Raw genomic sequence first — 18754 nt, forward strand, 5'->3', positions numbered from 1 at the left:
AAAAAGCATCAACTGTTTAACAGGAAAAATAAAAACCCAACGTGGCTAGGTATTCTTCTGTGGCATTTCCAATTTATTGTTACAGGAATATCCTCTCAGCTAGACACAAGCTCCCTCAGGAAGCTGGTTTCATATGGTGGTTTAGATTTAACTATTCATTGTCTAGCACCATTTGAAATCAGTGTTCTTGGAGGAAGAATGCCGGCCTTCGTCAGGGAAATGGACCCTCGGGAGCCTCAGAGGAAAAGAAGAGAAAGATCTTCCTTGTGTGGTTGTGCCATTCCAATTAAGCTCCACCACCAAACAAAATCCCTCGGTGGGACTCTGGGGGTCTGTGACCCAGGTGATCCCTGGGAGAGCAATGTAAAGAGGGATTTCAAAGGCAGAAGTTCTGCTGTCAGCATATTGGTAATATTTTTAAGTGGTGAGCAGCAGCTTCAGAACCCAAGAAGGTTTTGAGGCAGAAACAAGGCAAAAGAGTAAAATGCAGAATTGCAACTCAATATTGAAGATGTTGATTTTAATGCCCCAACTAGTAAAAGCTATACAGCTAGTCATACAGCGTGGTGAGGGATAAGGTAGGGAACTACACGTGCTCTAAATTTTTAACTCAAAGCCTGTTTTCAGCCTTACCTAGATCCATTTTTCTTACCACTTCATCATGCTTGTAAATACTTTGTACATATATCATACAAGACACACTACAGAATTCGAAACAGGTAATTCTGCATTGGAGCCCTGGGAGTTCTGGATGCTGTTTGCATCCCTCCTGCGTGTCTGGCATTCTGTTGTGGCATGTTTGGCAGGTCAGAATATGTTATTTATTTTCTGTGACAAGGCTTTGCCAGCGTGCAGGTTGGTGGCCGGATGTGCTCATGGAAATAGCCAGCGACTGGGAGGATTGGACCACAGGTGGTTGGTCACATTGTCCAACTCTACTGAAATCTGGAGAAGTGTTTCAAGATTATATTTTTTAAAGTATTTTACTGTATTAAAAAATGTATGTAGCTGATGGTTGATTTTGAAAATTCTCACTGTCTAAATCTTTGTTTTCTCACCAATGCTTTAATAAGAATATCAAATATCTGGGGATTCTCCGATGTAAAATACTGTCCAGCACTTAACTCTTCATCCTTGCAGATCTCCGTAACCCCTTTAGAGGATGACTGATTTCTTTTGGTGTTCAGAGTCAATAATAATTCTAGCACCATTTGAAATCGGTTATAGTGATTGGGGAATTGCACCTCATGAATTTTTACACAAGAGGCTCCAGAGAGAAACTTTAATGGTATTATCCAGGACTGAAAACAGGGAAGTGTGTTACTTTAGTGAATAGAGTTGCTGAATTCAGAAATGCTGCAAGTTTGAACTTGTGGGAGGGGGAGAATTGTAAAGTGTATAACCCAAGGTCCTGGTTTAGGTTCTCTGTGTGAAGATGATCCTTGGAATGGTTTGGAAAGCTTTACAGTGCTGAGAGGGAAGATCAAGGGAGGTGGTTTTCCCAATGAGAATAACCAGTGTGGACTTGGGATCAAAGAAGAAGAACCGCTCCCTGTTGGTTTAATGATCCATCTGTGAGGTATGAGGAAATAAAAGGAGCAGCAGAAAACCTCCCGATCTGCAGTTCCCGTATTCCAGACGTACTGAAAGCGAGATCTCACGGAGGTTTTTCCTGCCAGCCTGAGAGCTTCTTGCATTTTTCTCTCCTACACTCCTTGCAGTGTAAGCCATAAAAAAGCCTGAGTCATCTCTCCAAGGATGTTTAATATATAAGAATTTCTCTGAAATTTCAGTTCTTCAGAGGCACAACTGACCGGAGGCAGAGTCAAAGGTGGGTCGTGTCCCCAGTTCCAGCAGGATCTCGTTATCCATGAAGATAATCTCTGAAAATCATCCTTCAATCAGCTGGTCATTCTACATCCAGCTTTTTGGGAGTTAGTAACACCAGCCAACCTACAGCAGCACAGCACACACCAGCCTGCAGCAAGGCATCGCTGTAGCGGGGGATGTTTTCCAGGGTGTCCTGGTGAATTCAGCAATGTACTGCTTTTCCCACTATTCATATGGGGAAACGGTAAGAGAGGGGTTTTGTGAACAAGTGGAGCAGCTTTTGAATATTCAGAGGAATTTCTAAGGTTGTGGCTGGTTGTTGGAAGCAAATTTACCTTTCTTCTATCTCCTCCAAATCTTTTAGGTGTATGAAAAGATATTGAAAGCTGGAGAAAGAATTTTGGCAAGGGCATGGAGTGACAGGACAAGGGGGAATGGCTTCAAACAGTGAGCAGGATTAGATTAGATGATAGGAGGAAATTCTTCCCTGTGAGGGTGGTGAGGCCCTGGCTCAGGCTGCCCAGAGTAGTTGTGGCTGCCCCATCCCTGGAAGTGTCCAAGGTTGGACAGGGCTTGGAGCACCCTGGTCTAGTGGAAGGAGTCCCTGACCATAGCAGGGGGTTGGAATGAGGTAGTCTTTATTTCTAATTAAGATAATCACAAACCAAAAGGGACTTTGTGATCTCTTTCAAGTCTCTTGCTTTCATCCATTCATAAAATCCACCCTCATGCTCTGTCTCTTTTTAGATGGAGCTTTGAGAAGTGGCAAGTACTGTGTTTAGTACAAAAGACTGTAGGTTAAGCCCCTAAATTAATGCAACAAATTACTAAAATACGGAAAATATAGACTGGCTAGCACCATGGGGAGTTTGCAGTACAGTGCAGAGAGCTGCATGTTTTAGGGGGTTTGACAGATGTTCCTGTGGAGGTTAAAAGCTGTGCAGAATAAAGTGGTGTTGGAAGTGTGACTTGCAAGTAATCTCTGTGTTTTAAGTGCATCCACTGCCTAAGTAGCTCCCATGCAGACAGTTGCATAAATGTTTTCTTGTGGGAAGTCCCTGAAGGAGCCAGATGTATCTGTTTGGAGATTTGCTGCTTGTGGTGTGCGTGTAGGATCGAAATGTCTGGACTTACAGGAAACTACAAAAACTAATCTTAAGGTTAGAACCAGTTACAAGGTGATGCAGAAATAAGTGAAGAAGGTTAATAACATTTTAATTCTGTCTTAAGTTCTTAAGATGTAGTGATTTCTTCTGTTTGCACCACATAGGAAAATGGAGCTGCCTAGTGCTTGGATCTCGTGGCAGTATTTTCAAATCTGAGCACTGCTGCTGGTGTGCCTGTGTGCCCACACAGAGGATTGTGTCCTGGTCATGCTGGATCTTCCTTACAGCAACAGGGAAAGAAAGGATGAAAAAAGGAAGAAAAATGCTTGATGAAAACAGAAGCATTTCAGTGTAAAATATATCTGAGGAAGAGGAAAGTGTATGTAATGAGTTTTTGGGTTTTTTTTAATTTATCCTCTTTGCTCTCAACCCTTGGCCTTTTAAAGAAGTGAAGCTACTGGAAGACAGTCTTCCCTGTCACACAAATTTGGATGGAAAATGGTGCCTAGAAAACCTGCACCAGTCTCAAAGTGTCGATCAGGTACCACAGTGCATAACTTAAACTATTAGTTTGCAAGTCTGCTCCATCCTGTTAACAGACCCTGCAGCAATCACAAAATGCAGTGTGCAGGGGGATTGTTTCCATGGCCAGAAAAGTTTGTCCTGTTGCCAGTGTTCTGGAAAGATGTTAAAATGAAATCAATGCTTGGACTAAGCCGAAAGCAGCACTAGAAGTCAACTGCTTCTCCCAAAAAATCCTTTCACTTCTGGATTAATAAAAAATGTGCTGGATGGTGGGATGAGAGGGAGTGAAAGATGATGTCTATTGGGAAATTTTTAAAGGAAAAATATTTCAGAAGTGTCTTACAGTGTACATAATTTTTATTAGTGAGTCATGAAACCACTTCATTCTACTACATAAAGCCTAAACTTCAATTGCTGCAATTAATTTGTCTGAAATTTTTGTGATCTTGCATCACAATCTCAAAATGTTAGCCTTCTACATAAGTATGTTCTGTGAAATCCATCATATATTGGGAATCGGGAGGGAAAACATCCTGATCATGTTGAGTAGGGGCTTGGGGTGATGGTGAAAAACGACTTTGTTTTCACAGCAAATAAATTGACGGTCAGAAGTATAATTTTCATTATAATTGATAAAATTTTCAACATTAATTGATGAAACATCCAGGCATAAGATGCTCATGGAGTGGAACAGTGAACAAGACAAAATTGTGATATTCTACAAGATGCTCCCTGATTTATTTATTCCAGGCCAGTTTGAGACTTGCTAACCAAAAATAACCTGTTTGTGTGGGATCTGCTGTGTCCCTAGCACACATTTCCAGTGCCAGAATGGGCAGCAGAGGTACGAGGAGGATAAATTCGGGTATTGTGGCTTTCACTGTGGGCTGGTCAAGTCCTGCTGGGACCTTTACTATGTATGAAACAGCAGAGGCTTGTGCTGGCAGAGCTTTGCTGTGCAGTAAAACAGGCTGTTAGAGCTCACAGCAGTGTAAAGGTGCCAGGAGAGCAAATTCTTCCTTGTTTGGGTAATCTTAATGAAAATAGTGTCAGAATTTCTATCTGGTGAATCGGATCCAGTGAGGGCAGTGATGCAAACTCCAGTGAGACAACCTGGGTTAAGCTGCCTGCAACGAGAGGTTCTCACTTTCCAGGTGTCACTAAGACAGCTCTTCTCTCCTGGTTCCTGACAACAGTTCATCAAACTGCTGGGTTCTCTTCTCCAGGTGCTGCCAGGTGCATTTCCTCTGGGAACATGCAGAACTTCAGGGCTCCAAGCAGAAAAGCTGAACCAGCTGGCTGCTCCCACCTCTGCTGTTGAGCAGACAAGAGGATGTTCAGTGTGTACTGGTCAGTGTAATGGTTACAGACCCTGGGTTGGAAGATACTCTCATTCAGCTCCTTGAAATTGGAGGCAAAAAATGTTTTTCCTGGTGTCATTCTCACTCTACTTGATTTCCAGCAACTTTCCAAGAACAGTCCATGGAGAGATGAGTGGCTGCCTGCTCTGCTGCGTGGATTGCTGAGTATTTAAATTACCTTATATGCAGTTTCTGTCTGTGCTGCCTTCTCAGCATCACATCTGCCTCTCCCAGAGGATTCCTCTCTGGAGAACCTGCCGTGAAACCTGCAGATGATCTGTCTTCAGTCATGGGGCAGGTCCATAAAAACATTTTTTCCTTGTCAGAGAAGTTTTTTTAATGGCCCCTTGTCATTAAAAGGAGAGGTGAGCCTTGGGATCACAAGGATTTGAGTATTTTGGTGCCAGTGAAATTCAGTCACAGAATGGTTTGGGTTGGAAGGGACCTTAAAGAACATCCAGTTCCATCCCTCTGCATGGGCAGGGACCTTCCACTATCCCAGGCTGCTCCAAGCCCCATCCAGCCTGGCCTTGGACACTTCCAGGGACCCAGGGGCAGCCACAGCTTCTCTGATCAACCTGTGCCGGGGCCTCACCTCCATCACCGGGAAGAACTATTCACATATTGCTACAAAGGAAAGGTTTTTTTGGTCTCTACTTTCCCAAAGCAATCAGCATGTCAAGCCCTGCACATATCTGGCTGGATTCCAGCCTGGAAAGCCTGACACTGACCCTCATTTGGAGCAGCACAGCCTGGGATGAAGTGGCTGGGAAGGGTCATCAAAGCGCTGCGTGGAGGAGCCGGCAGTGGTACAGTTTGCCAAGCAATGCATGGCAGAGTACAGACATGAAGAGGAATATAAGGCAACTCTTCTAGCTTCGTGGCTTCAAATATCGTGACTGTTTGTTCTTCTGTAACATTACTGCATAAAAACCCAGCGGGATTTATTTATGATTGATGATTTTACATGGAATATATTCCAGTGCCACCATGCGGATTAAATCCCAGAACAGACTGACAGCTGTAAAATCCACGAGCACAGGTGAGTGAGTTGGTCTGTTAATTGCCTCCAGAGGACCACAAAGTGATTTTCTCTGTTAAATTTTGCCATGATTTAATGTTCAGTCTTGCTTGTCCTTACTGTGGAACAGACTGGGAAGAGAATGGCTTGATAGTCCCCCAGATAGTTCATCATTACTAAAAATGCCTTGGGGTGGTGGGATTGCCTGCTGAAAGGTGCCACAAACCTTATAGATCCAAACCTGCTCAAAAAACACATCTGGGAAAACTTAAATTTCTCAGGAAATTCGTGGGAATTATGAAGGATTTCCAGGCTTCCAAATAAGTTGTCATGCAAAGATTCTCCACTATGTTTCCAGAGTGAGAACTGAAATCACAACTTGAAGGAAAGAAATTCAGTGCAAGTAAATTTTCAGATTTCGCTATGCAAATCAAAATTCCAGTTGGAGAACTTGGGAGCGAAACAATGGTGTAAAAACCCCCACTTTTTAGTTGAGATTAGCCTGGAAATTTTAAGGCACTCATGAATAATTTATAAACCAGTCTTCCCACGGATGAGCAGCAGGACGAGAGAGTGGCTACGTTTGTCACCGTATTGAGATGTTTCCTGGCAATGGTGGAATTTTTATGGTGTTCTTGCTCATAATGGAGTTGTTGCTTAGCTTTTAATGTCCCAAATGTAAACAGATCCGAGGAAGCGGATCATTAAAAACGTTTAGAAAGGGCAAATGAAAAAGTGAAGTACTTGTGTGCTGCGTTCCAAGCAAAGCCTATAAATCACCGGTGTTGGAATTCTCTGACAAGGAGAAAATGGTTTTATGGACTCACAGAAATGGCATCAGGAGGAATAGTCAAAAGAATAATTTTCTAAAATCATGGCAAAAGAGCAGAGGGAATAACCCAAGAGGTTTGAGAAGCTGTCCTGTGCTCTGTTTTCAATTTTAACACTTTGGTTTAACAAATTCAAAATTTGATTGAAATCTGCTTTGCCATGTTCAGCTCCTCAATCTCTGAAGCCGTGGGACCAGTTGACTTCACTCCTTGGTGCTCCTGCATTAGCCAGGCTGGGAATGCTTAAATCCACACAGAGGTTTTATGTCTAAGAGTAACTCAGAAAAAAAAAAAGGAGGGGTGGGGGGGAAGGCAGTTCTCATTTGGTTTTCAACCCGCAAAGCTGTTTTCTAAACTCAAACTTGGGTCTGCACTTCTTGAGCATTCAAGAGTCACTTCAGTGCCCCATTGCCGTGTCCTGGCAGGGAAGCTGGGGATCCCCTGGGATGCAGGGGTGGAGATGCCACCCCCTGGAAGGCACTGGTGCAGGGGGATAGGTGAGGTGCTCCTTGGCTGGCCTGCCCCTGGCCGAGCCAGCGCAGCAGATGTGGGATGCTGCCTTGGCGCGGGCAGCAGCGGGAGCTGCGCGGTTCGGCTCGTCGGGAGAGGCCGTGGGTGGAGAGGAGCTGGCAGGGATCCCGGGAGCCGCTGGGAAGAGGCTGCGCGGGGGAGAGCGAGCTCACCACCCACCTCGGATGAAATCATGGAACGGGCAAGCGCTAGGGAAGGCTGGTGAGGAGAAAGAAACCTAAAGAAAGAGTGGGATGGGAGAGGAAGGATGCTGGACCAGTGAGGAGGGCAGTTCCTGTGCTGGTGGGTCCAAGGAGGATCTGATTCTCACAGGAGTCACTTGTAATAGTTCTGGAGCCCGAATAAGGGCAGGAATTTGTCACAGGAAGGTTTGCTCCAGCAGCGTAAAAAAGAACTTTGATAGCTAACTTGGTGGAAATTCATTAACGTGTTTGAATGGAGGAGTGATTGCTCCCAGACAGGCTGCTGCTTTCCCAGTCTAACCTCTAACTAAGCTTGGACCAAGGAAGATGCATTCCTAGAGCGAGGAGAAGGAGGAGATCTCTGGAGCTGGCTGGTTTATAACAGTGTTTTTAAGGGCTGCTGGCAGAGACTTCACAGTGCCACTTTCCTTAACCCAAGAAGTGGTTGCCTTGGTGTTCCCAGCTGGATGGGCAGATTGTCTCATCCCTCCCCTGTGCAAACCAACAAGGAAAACATCCAGTGTGGCTTCCTGCTGCACTCTCAGACTGAACGTCACCCAGTGTGAACTCCTTGGATTTTTCCCCCTCCATATTACCTGATTTGTGATAAATTACACCACTCATGAGAGTAGCTGTTTCAATCCACTGAGACAATCTTCAGTGTCCTTGTTCTGCACCTGGATTTCTGTCCAAGCTGCCGCCTTGCAGCTCATCCTTCATCATTTCTGGAGAGCTCAGGTAGGTGAGGAGCCAGCGGAAGGAGTGGGTGTCCCTGGAGTGATCAGCACGAGGTTTTGTCCAGTGCACCCGCTGAAGACAGCCTGGATCTTCTGCTGGGTTTTGCTGGATCCTTTTTGCTCCTTGGAAACACAGTTCAGGACAAAACCGTCACGGTCTGACTTTGAGGAATGGGATTCTCAGCACTTCTGTCTCTACTTTAGCAAGTCAAAAGCGATGTGTAAAACTCCTCTCCAGGGGGGGGGGGGGGGGGGGGGGGGGGGGGGGGGGGGGGGGGTGCAAAGTTGTAACTGTTTCAGGAAAGATACAGCCAAAAAAAAAAAACAAAAAACAAAAAAAACATTTCCCTAGCTCATTTTCTTTTCCCAGAAAACCAGATGGATGAATCATTACAACAGCAGCTATGACAGGGGACCAGACAACAGACTAGCCCAAAGCCCAGCCCAGTCGAGGCAAGATGAAAAACTGTCCAAGGATTTACCAACCCTCCCTCCCACATCTGTTTAAAGGAGCAAGACTCCAGAATCAGGGCACGTGGATTTTATCCTTCGTCCTGCATCCTGCATAGCAGCAAGAGCAGCCATTGCAGAGACCCAAGTGTAATAAAGCCAGTGGGATCCAGCAGTAAGGTCCAGTGAGATAACGTGATGGTGTGGTCGATGATGATCACCAAAGCAGAATCACAGAATGGTTTGGGTTGGAAGGGACCTTGAAGAGCCCTTAGTTTCAATTCTCTGCCAACTGCAGGAACAGCTTCCACTATCCCAGAGTGCTCCAAGCCCTGTCCAGCCTTGGACACTTCCAGGGATCCAAGGGCAGCCACAGCTTCTCTGGTCAACTTGTGCCAGGGCCTCACCACCCTCACAGGGAACAATTCCTTCCCAGTATCCCATCTAACCCTGCCCGCTGGCAATGGGAAGCCATTCCCACTTGTCTTGTCACTCCATGCCATTGTCCAAAGTCCCTCTCCAGCTCTCCTGGAGCCCCTTTAGGCACTGGAAGGGGCTCTCAGGTTTTTTTTTCCCCCAGCTGTCCCAGCCTGGCTCCAGAGCAGAGGGGCTGCATCCCTACGAGCATCTTTGTGGCCTCCTCCTGACTTACTCCAATGCATCCCTGTTTTTCCTTTGTTGTGAGCTCCAGGGCTGGAGGCAGCTCTGCAGGGGAGAGCTCACCTGAACGTAGCAGAGGGGCAAAATCCCCTCCCTAACCTGCTGCCCACACTTGTGATGCAGCCCAGGACTGGGGGGGTGTCTGGGCTGCCATCAGCCACTGCTGGGTCATGTTGAGCTTCTCATCCACCAGCACTTCCAAGTCCTGCTCCCCAGGGCTGTTCCACATCCATTCTCTGTGCCTGTTCTTGGAATTGCCCAAGCACAATATCCATCTCTGTAGACCAGAGGAGAAGCCTCGAGGCTCTGTTTGTTTGTGCCAGGCTTTCCTCTGCAGGCAGAGTTACTTGTGAGATACGTAGACGTGCTCTTAATATAGCAGAGTCCTATGCATAAAACCCATCAAAATAACACCAGAAGTGACAAGGCTGAGAAAGCATTTAGAAGTTAAGAGATGCCTGCCTTCAGGCTGCCCACAGAACCCCTGTGGGCATGTGTGGTTCGTCCTTAATTGCATGACTGGGAGGTATTTTTTATTCCAGAGGACACTGCCCTGCTCCCCACACGCGATGCTGGTACTCACTTGCTGAAAAGCCATAGAGGGTTGGGTTTTTTTATTCCCTTCTTCATCCTCATCTCTGCAGCATCTGAGTGCTTTGGCTGGAGCAGTTGCTGTGATGGCATCTTTTTTTTTTTTCTTGGTGAGGCTCTACTGTGGTTTCTGCTTTACAAACAAAGAACAAGAGTACAGAGAAATGAAGGTCAAAGAATCTATTAATTTCAGGTGCCCAATTTGAAGTAGCCAGTACAAGATATTCAGGACTCTCTGTTCAAAACGCAGATTCCTCTCATGCCTTTCTTTGTTTTCTTCCAACCCCCTGCTTTGTTCATTGCCCTCTTCCAACTTCTCCCTCTTGGGCACTGTAATTATGATTTTTAAATTCAAATGCTGCTCTTAGCTTTCGAGTGTTTTGATCGCTGACTGAAAAGCTGTAGCTGAGCTCCACTAGGCAGCAAATGTTCCCTTTCTCTGAAGGTAAACACCGAGTCAGGGAAGGTCACTGCAGGTAAAAAGCCACAGGTCTGGAAGAAAAGAACAGGACATCGTTCAAGCCGAAGTATTCATGAGCAATGTGGAGATCTCTTCACCTCTCCTACCCTCTGCAGCTCCCATGAACCCCATCACAGACCACAGGCAGCACAAAGAAGCTGGATCTGGGATAGAAAAACCTGGGGGTTACCTCAGGTGCTCAGGGTTTGGGTCCATCGTTGCTTTAGCAGAGGCAGCTATGGAGGAATGGTGTTTGGGGAAGCAGAGCAGACCACGGGCGGAGTGGGAGGGCAGAGGAAAGCCAGCGGTACCGAGCGTGTGTTTGTTGTGTTGGGAATAGCTTGTACTTGTGGGACTTGGTTAAATGCCAGGAAAACCCTGAGGGTGAGGCTGCAGCGCTCCTCTTGAGATGTTCCAGCCCCTGGAGCCCTTGGGAACTGCCGTGCTGAACACTGTGTGCTCTCAGCTGCCCCAGGCACAGCCGGATCCATTCGCACAAGGACACGTGTCCTGGGCTCCCTCCAAGCTGGAGCTTTCAGCACATCCACCTTTTATTTCTGCTGCAGAGTCCTCTGGCCAGGCAGGTTTTGAGTGACCGTGTCCCACATCTGGAAACACCCTCCAGCCTCAGCACCTTGCAGTTGGCTTTGGCAGAGGGAAGCAGTGGGGCAGTGAGGGGAGGATTTGTGAGGCTGCATTAGCTAATGGCTGGTGAATTTGCAAAGGATCTATCCCAAATGTAGGACAGGAGATGGGGAGATGAGCACAGCACCAGTGAGCTGAGACCTCATAAGGCCCCTGGGGTGTGGGTTTGAGTAGGAGGGAGCTGAGAAGGACTTGGGAGCAGGAGGAATAGTAATTAACCGTGGAACAATGCCTGGATGGCTCCGAAGGGGACCTGGCACCCATCTGTCCAGGCATTTCCTGCTGCCGCAGGGGATTCCTGTGCTCCTCCTCGCTGCTTCCTCCACCTCTGGAGCTCTGCACCACTGTTGCTGTTGGAAACACCGATATTTCATAAGCTGGAGAGCTCAGGGCTGCAGAGACAGCACAAAAGCAGCTCTAGGACACACAGAAGCAGGAAAACCAATTATTTTAAATCAAACTTGCATAGAAATGTTGGGTCCGAGGAACATCCCAGCCTCCCACTCTGAGCAGGACTGCAGCCAGGCTGTCAGCCAGGGTCTGGCCAAGCCCTAAAACCCCTCAGTATGGGGGTACAGCTCCGGGCATCTCTGGCCCAGGGCAGCACTCTTTCCCAGTGAGGGATTTTTTGCATCCAGCCTGAGCCTCCCATGTCCCAGTTTGCCAGTAGTGCCTTCTGTCGCAGACCAGCACGGCGGGGAGGAGTGTCTCTACACCCACCTTTCATGTGGTTGTGGCCGGTTCTTAGCTGACCATCAGCTCCTCGGGGCTGTGCAGAGCTTTCTCCCCACTGTTGGCGCCATTTGCTCATAGTGAAAGCACAGAAACCCTCCTTCAAACCCCGCTGTGCTCCCCCAAAACCAGGGCAGCAGCCAGAGCGTCCGTGGGCACACCTGTGGGGGATGAGTCACCAGCACAGCATCTCCCACGGGATCCAGCCCTGTCTCCCACGCTGGGGGCTTTCTGTCCATGTGCAGGGGTCCAGACAGCCGCTTATAACTCTCCCCACACCAGACACCTCCAGACTGCTGAACTGGGGAGATGTGAAGCCCTGGAAGGGGGCAATAGGTCCAGGTTCCCTGCTAGACCCAGCCCCATCCAGGTGAGAACTTCCAGAGCATCCTGTCCTGCCCTTGGAGGGGGTGGCAGCAGGGTTCGGCCAGGGGAAAGAGTTGGACACAACATTCATGTTTTCCATGCTAGAAACATTCCTACGTGCCAGTTCATGAGGATGAAGCTGTAAATCAGCAGGAACAACTTCTCAGTCATCACCATCAACACCGGGGGAAAGAGCTGTCTGGGAGGAGAGATAAGGGAGTGCGTTGGTGGTCCTTCATTGTCCCCTTCCTCAGGGCTTCGTGCTGGCGATGTAATTAGTGATTACTATATTTTCACTTTTAATTTCACAATGAATATGAGCAAGGCGAGCCCAGATGCAAATAGGAGCCGAGGGCCCTCTGTGGGGGCCCCAGGGGACGCTCCGGCCACCCCACACTGAGTCACCACAGTCCCCGGGAACCCCGAGCAGGAGCCAGGAGGGGACGGAGGGGTGACAAGGCAGAGCTGCCTGCTGAAAAAAAAGTCCCCAGTTTCTTGGTTTGGTAAGGAGAGGGAAATAGAAGTTAATGCTGCGACCTAGTGGGGAAAAACCAGACGTGCAGAGTCTCAGGCGAGGGGAAGGCAGAAGCCTGTGGAATTTGTGCCTGGTTGAGGCTGTGATAGTGCAACTTATTTTTATAGGATTTCACACCTGAGAACGTGGTTTGTAACCTGTTCAGGTTTCCAGAAGTTGTTCAGTTTAGCCCTAAATGATCTGGGGGTTGGAATTAGATGGTTGCTAAGATGCCTTCCACCCCGAACCATTCTGTGATTCTGTTTTTATATTCTCATGAGAAGGCTGCAAACACCCCCGTGGCCCATGTTAAACCCAGCACAGCACCAATGTGACTGCAAACGGGGTGGGTAAAGGTCTGCTCCCGGCAGTGTCCACTTGGGCTTGGATCTGTGCTCCCAGCTATTCCATCCAGCCCCAGAAGGAACTGGAATTGGAGCAGAAACTGTTCGCTGGGCAAAACTGGGGAGGGAAACAAGTCATTGGTGAGATGAATTGCCTGGCACCTGCAGCTGTGTAAACCTGAGCCTGGTACGGTCTGGGATGAGATCCAAGGCCAGAGCACCTGGACTTGGGAAGTGGAAAATCCCTAAAACACAGGTTTTGGGTCAGTAATCATCCAAATGGGAGACACAAACACCACCCGAGCTAAGGACTACTGTGAGTGAATACCAGACCAGGGCAGGGAGAGTGTGTGGGGAACGGCACAGGGATGCTGTGCCCAGGCTTGGGGTCCATGCTGCAAAAAGAGAGCTGAAAAATGGGAAGGATTTCAAAGGAGAGCCTCAGGAGTGAGGAAAAGTTGGAAAAAAAAACTCTCAGAGGGTGAAGCTGAGCTCAGTGTGTTACCCAAATGACGAGGGTGGATCTCTGCCTGCCACTGCCATGACCTTTTTCCAAGGGACCCCAGTCCTTGGTTCCTGTGGTGGGTGGCCTGGAGAGCACCCAGGGACTAAACCCGTCTGCTGAGATCCCACAGGATTTTGTACATCCAGGAGGGTTTGACACAACAGAAGGGTCAGGGGAAGCTCCCTGGGATGCAGCCTCTGCTTGGCCAGCATCCCCATTGTGCCGCGGGTGTTGCAGAACTGAGACGCCTCTGGGATTAAATAACAGCTGAGCTGGGGGATTTACAGACCCAGGGCTTGGCTTTAGGTGCTGCAGTTGGCATCAAGCTGCCTAAATCCCCCCCTCCACGTCTCTGTGGCTTCACAGACTCACAGACAGCAGCTCCTTTGGATCTGGTGGGGACCAGTGGTTAAAGCCACCCGGGCACCCAGGACACCTTGTGCTTGTGGCGTCACCTCAGGTAAATCACAGCTACTGAATTTTATTCCTTCTGAACATGGAGGAATGAAGGGATAGGCTTGATCCTGCTGTCTTGTGTGCTCAGCCTGGATCAGGGAATGAGTGGCTGCCCTTCAGCCTGGTGTCCAGAGGCTGGTGGCACCTTACCCTGAAGCCCTGCTCACCCCACATGCCCTGCTTCCAGATCTGTGCTGTGCAAAACCTACCCCACACTCCTGCTGCCCTCCAGCTTCTGTTTGTCATCAGTGAGGCAGACTCAGACTATTAAAAATATCCAAACATTGCATGGAAAAGGCAGCAGGGGAATAGGATGGAGGAATATAGCCAGGAGTAGCAGCAGGAGGAAAATGAGGAGGAGGAGAGACTCTGGGGCAGCAGAGAGGAACACAGCAGCTCGAGGCAGCTGCGACGAGCCCGACAGCTGGAAGCCAAAAATAAACTTCAACGGTGAATCAATTTGCTCTGGGGACTGGGTAAATCGGGGGAAGCAGCAGCAAGGGGGAGAGGATGGGGCAGCTGAAGAACTGAGTATGCAGGAAAATCCACAGAGCAGTGAATCATCTCCCCAAAAAGCCCCTGTTCCTGAAACAAGGCTGTGATAAACAGCAGAACAGCAGAAACAATCAATTATGAGGCAAAGGGGAGTTTCCCCCTGGTGAATAAACCTGCAGGACTGGCTGACCAGAAGTCGGGGAGTCAATCAGTGAGTGGATAAATTGGAGCAAACATGGTGGGGGGGCCTGGCTGCCAGAGGCACCTGGAGCGATGATCCCTCAACATGTCCACCCAGCAAAGGGGCTTCAGGGCTGCCGTGGGGACATGGAGCACCTGGAGATGCTCCTCCAGAGCTGGCTGCCAGCCCCCGAGTGATGGGAGGAAAAGGAGCAAGAGGAAATGGGCTGCAAGTGTTAAGCTGGGCAGAGGAGGTGATGTTGGGCACTGCCGTGGGATGGGTGGTGGGTCTCAGGGACCAGGATGCAAAGCCCTCTAAGCTCCAAATCACATTTTTGGGGCATGGGATGAGGCACTTGGAGCATCACAGACAGTAGACATTGGGATTGTGGTTTGGGTCATGGAACAACATTGGCTGAAATTTAATGGAAAGTACATTCAGAGCTCCTCAAGGAGCAGTCCAGCTGTTACAATTGTGATGAGGAGAGCCTGGAAAAATTGTGGAGAGAAACAGGTTTCTTGAAAAAAATGCTTTGTGTACAGAAGCTTCGGGATTAAAAAAAAAATCTGTAGGGAGACATCAGAGATCACATCTTGCAAAAAGCATGGATTTGTTATTAGGACATGTCTGCCTCTGGCCACTGTAGGAGGGTTCCTGTGTAGAGGAGTCAGAAAAGCAAGGAACCATTATTTGTCCGTGAGTTTTGGGTGTTTTATCAGAAAACGAAGGGATTTGAGCCTGCTTTTTCCCCAGCTGAGTGCTCCAGCCACTAGACTGGAGTCCAGCTCTGTCCCTGTTCCATCCTCACCCGTCCCCTCATTGCTGCCCTGTGAGGATGATGGGCATGAATGCTGGAAGGACTCTGGAGCCGGGCTTGTCTCTGTGGGAAGGGGTCACGTCTCCCACCAAGTGACCCCTCCCTGTGCAGCTCCTCTCCAAATCAGCCTTTCCCAGTTCACCTTCCCAAGGGTCTCAAGCATCCCAACACTGAACAGGTGCAGGCAGAGGACATGGACTGAGAAATGAAGATTATTCATGTGGACACAAAATCTTTCATGTCAAGCTCTACACAACTGAGTGGGGATGGAGATGATCCCACCCCCCCATCCATGGGGCTTGCAGCGAGGGCTCCAATCCCAATGGTCCTGTTCCCCAGGCGCCAGGGAAGAGCAGTCATCCTGCTGATGTGAGTCCGTACTGTCACTAGAGGGAAGCAGAACCATGTGCACGGGGCTGGGCTGGCACTGCTGGCACCGCCAGAGCTGCTGTGGCAGCGAGGGGACAGTGTGCAGAGACACCCAGAGTGGCTTTGAGCTGAAGAAAGGGGACAGCTTCGTCACCTCGGGCTGGGCAGGGCGCCAGCGAAGGGCGGTGGGTGGAAGCCACAGGGAAAGGAGCAGCTGAAGTGATGCTGGGCTCTCCAGGAACACACCTGGGCCGTGTCTCCTCTCTGCAGTGCCTCTCACTGCTGAGGACCTGACATGGGGGCTGAAACGAGGTTCAGGGGCACCCCATAATGCAGGGTCGTGGCCAGCAGGGCTGGCTGGGGACTTCGAGCACCGTTGGCTCTGCCGAGGATGTGGCACTGCTCCTGGGGACAGTGGGGACAGCTCATGGGGCGGGGCATCCCTCTGCCGCCACCCTGCCGGGAGCATGAGCCTCCTGGGATGGGTTAACAGGAGGGACAAGGGATCTGGGGGCAAGGGTAGGAGAGGCACGAGGTGGAAGGAAGGGGACAGGGCTCCAGACTCCCCCTGGAGGGATGACCATGGAAGGATGACCAGGTAAGGATGACCCTGGAGGGATGACCATGGAGGGGATGACCATGGAGGAGATGAGCATGGAGAGATGAGCATGGAGGGATGACCATGGGGGAAATGACAATGGGGGAATGACCCTGGAGGGATGAGCATGGGGGGATGAGCATGGAGGGATGAGCATGGAGGGATGACCCTGGAGGGATGACCATGGGGGGATTAGCATGGAGGGATGAGCATGGAGGGATGACCACGCTGTCTGTACTCAGTGTTGGTGGTCCTGCTGGTCTGTGCACCCCAGGGAATGTGCAGCACACACTCATGGAAGCCACACCACCCACAGACAAGGCTGGTCTCCAAACCAGCTGCTCTGGGACCTGGAAATTTTCTCCTTTATGAAGATAAGCAGCCAAAATAGTCATTTCCCCCTTCACCCCTGGAGATGTGGATGATTCCCCTCCTCTCCTTGCACACTGAGCTTGTCTCCATTTACACCCTGAACTCTCCCATGGGGCTGCCTTGGCCACAACCCACCTTCAGCCCATCCACATCTCTGGGGAAAACTTCCCCCAGGCATTTGCCAGCTGCAGAGCAGGATAATTTCCCGGCATATTTGGAAACAAATGCATCCCGTAAATTTCTTCCATTTTCTACTGCTCCTGAGTGATTTTTGACACAAAGTCGACCTATTCACCAGCAACTGCCAGGAGTTTAGTTCAATAACAACTCTTGCTGCCGGAGCTCTGCCCGTGTCAGTACAAGCCTCAGTCATTGTGGTTCTACCAGTGCAGGTCATGGAGCTGGGAAATGCCAGGGCTTGCTGCTTTGGCCAGCACAGGGCTGTTTCTCTCTGCCAACCTCACAGAATACAGGTTAACTTGCTGTTTTTCTCAGTGCTGTCTCTCCTGCAGAGAAATTTCAGGGCATTTTGGTAGCTCGGCCATGCCATTCATGGAAAGCTGCATTGATGCCTTGGCAGGAGACAGGGCAGGAGGATCTGTGTGGTGCCTCTGGGTTTCTGGGGGAAGGCAGGGTGTCAGGAGAAGACACAAGCTGACAATGTCAGCCTGGATGATCAGAAGTGATGTTTCTCAGGTAATGGATGAAGGACACTTCCTCTGGTCCCAGCACAGCAGCTTTTGTGTAAGCCATGGGGCAGGTGCAGCCATGGATGCAACTTAAGGAATTTCCATGGGGAGCCACCAGCAGGTCATTCCCATGCACCATTCCCATGCTGCGAGGTTAAACACTTGACAGAAACCTTACAACAACAGAAACCTTCATTCTGCCTTGCTGTGAAATCACAGAGCCATAGAATGGTCTGTGTTGGTAGGGACCTTAAAGATCCTCTAGTTCCAACCTCTCAGCATGATCAAGGACACCTTCCGCTAGACCAGGTTGCCCATAAATAATTGTGCTTTGGGGTTTTACACATCCAGATCATTCTCTTACAGGTCACTTTCAGAGCTGGTGTTTGCTCAGCTCGTTATTAGTTGCAAAGAATGTTCAGTGCTGGATTTGTATTATTCTTGAGCTGACAGTGGTGATGCCACAGGTGGGGAGAGCTGGAAAACAGCCCAGGCATTTTAGCCCAAGGTGATAAATTTGCATCAGAGACACCCAAACTGATCCTTTCTGGTGGCACTTTTAAATGTGTGGCCAAAGTAGAGACCAAAAAGAGAGCTCAGCCAAGATTGGGGAGGGGAAGGAATATCCTCAGCAAATTGGGGGTGATAGCAGGTTTAGGGTACATGAAAAATCATTGCAATGAGGAAATAGGTTTGTCTGCTATGAAGTGCTGGTTTGGAAACAGGAGATAAAATATTAGCTAGTATTAGATCTTGAGCTCAACAGCTAAAAATTACTGCCAGCAGGAGTGATTTAGGTGAGGAGGGAGAGACACATAGGCAAAATGGCTCACCTAGGAGCACGGGGCAAAAAAGCAAAAAAAAAATACTGCAAGGAAAGAAATAGTGTTGCATTTTGTTCCTGAGAAGTGGAGGCCCCTGGAACTCCTGGGGGGATTATTGTCCACTGGGGCAACAGCAGGCTGGATGATGGGTGCAAAAAGGCTGCGATACTGCAATGACCCAAAGGCAACTGCGAAGCGAAGAACAAGAAGTGCTAATGAATGCCTTGTTTTTAAAAGGAAGTTTTCTCCCCATCAGAGAACTTCCTGCAGCAAAACCAAGTGCAGCTGCTCCCTTTTTTTTTCTTCTTTTTTTTTTTTTTTTTTTTTTTTATTTTTTTTTTTAGATTTTTTGTTTTAGAAGGAGCTGGTTGAAAACTGGTTCTGCGGCACCCTACGAGCTAACAGACTCCTGGACAGACAGGCACGTGGCAAGGGCTGCTTCAGCCTGGCTAAGTGGCCCCAGTCACCAGCTAAACCAAACACTTGAAGTCTAAATTGATGCCTAGAAAGAGCAAATCAGTTCTTAAGGTTCCTAGCAAACCTCAAAGTCCCACACAGTGAAA

At 48.9% G+C, this 18754-nt stretch overlaps 1 long non-coding RNA gene across 2 annotated transcripts; it reads right to left on the reverse strand.

The window, feature by feature from the left end:
- Window positions 1-5328: 5328 nt before the first annotated feature.
- On the reverse strand, window positions 5329-10595 carry LOC121676230. Of its 2 annotated transcripts, none has more exons than XR_006020398.1 (3): window positions 10475-10595; window positions 9817-9954; window positions 5329-8246 (listed from the first exon to the last, which is right to left on the reverse strand). It is a non-coding gene; the product is annotated as an uncharacterized LOC121676230 (long non-coding RNA). The 2 variants fall into 2 exon arrangements; XR_006020397.1 differs by having other exon boundaries at window positions 9817-10316.
- Between the last annotated feature and the right edge of the window lie 8159 nt (window positions 10596-18754).

This window comes from Corvus kubaryi, unplaced genomic scaffold (genome assembly GCF_017639235.1).
Source record: "Corvus kubaryi isolate FWS band 111438036 unplaced genomic scaffold, C.kubaryi_AGA036_p1.0 135, whole genome shotgun sequence".
Lineage (NCBI taxonomy): Eukaryota > Metazoa > Chordata > Aves > Passeriformes > Corvidae > Corvus > Corvus kubaryi.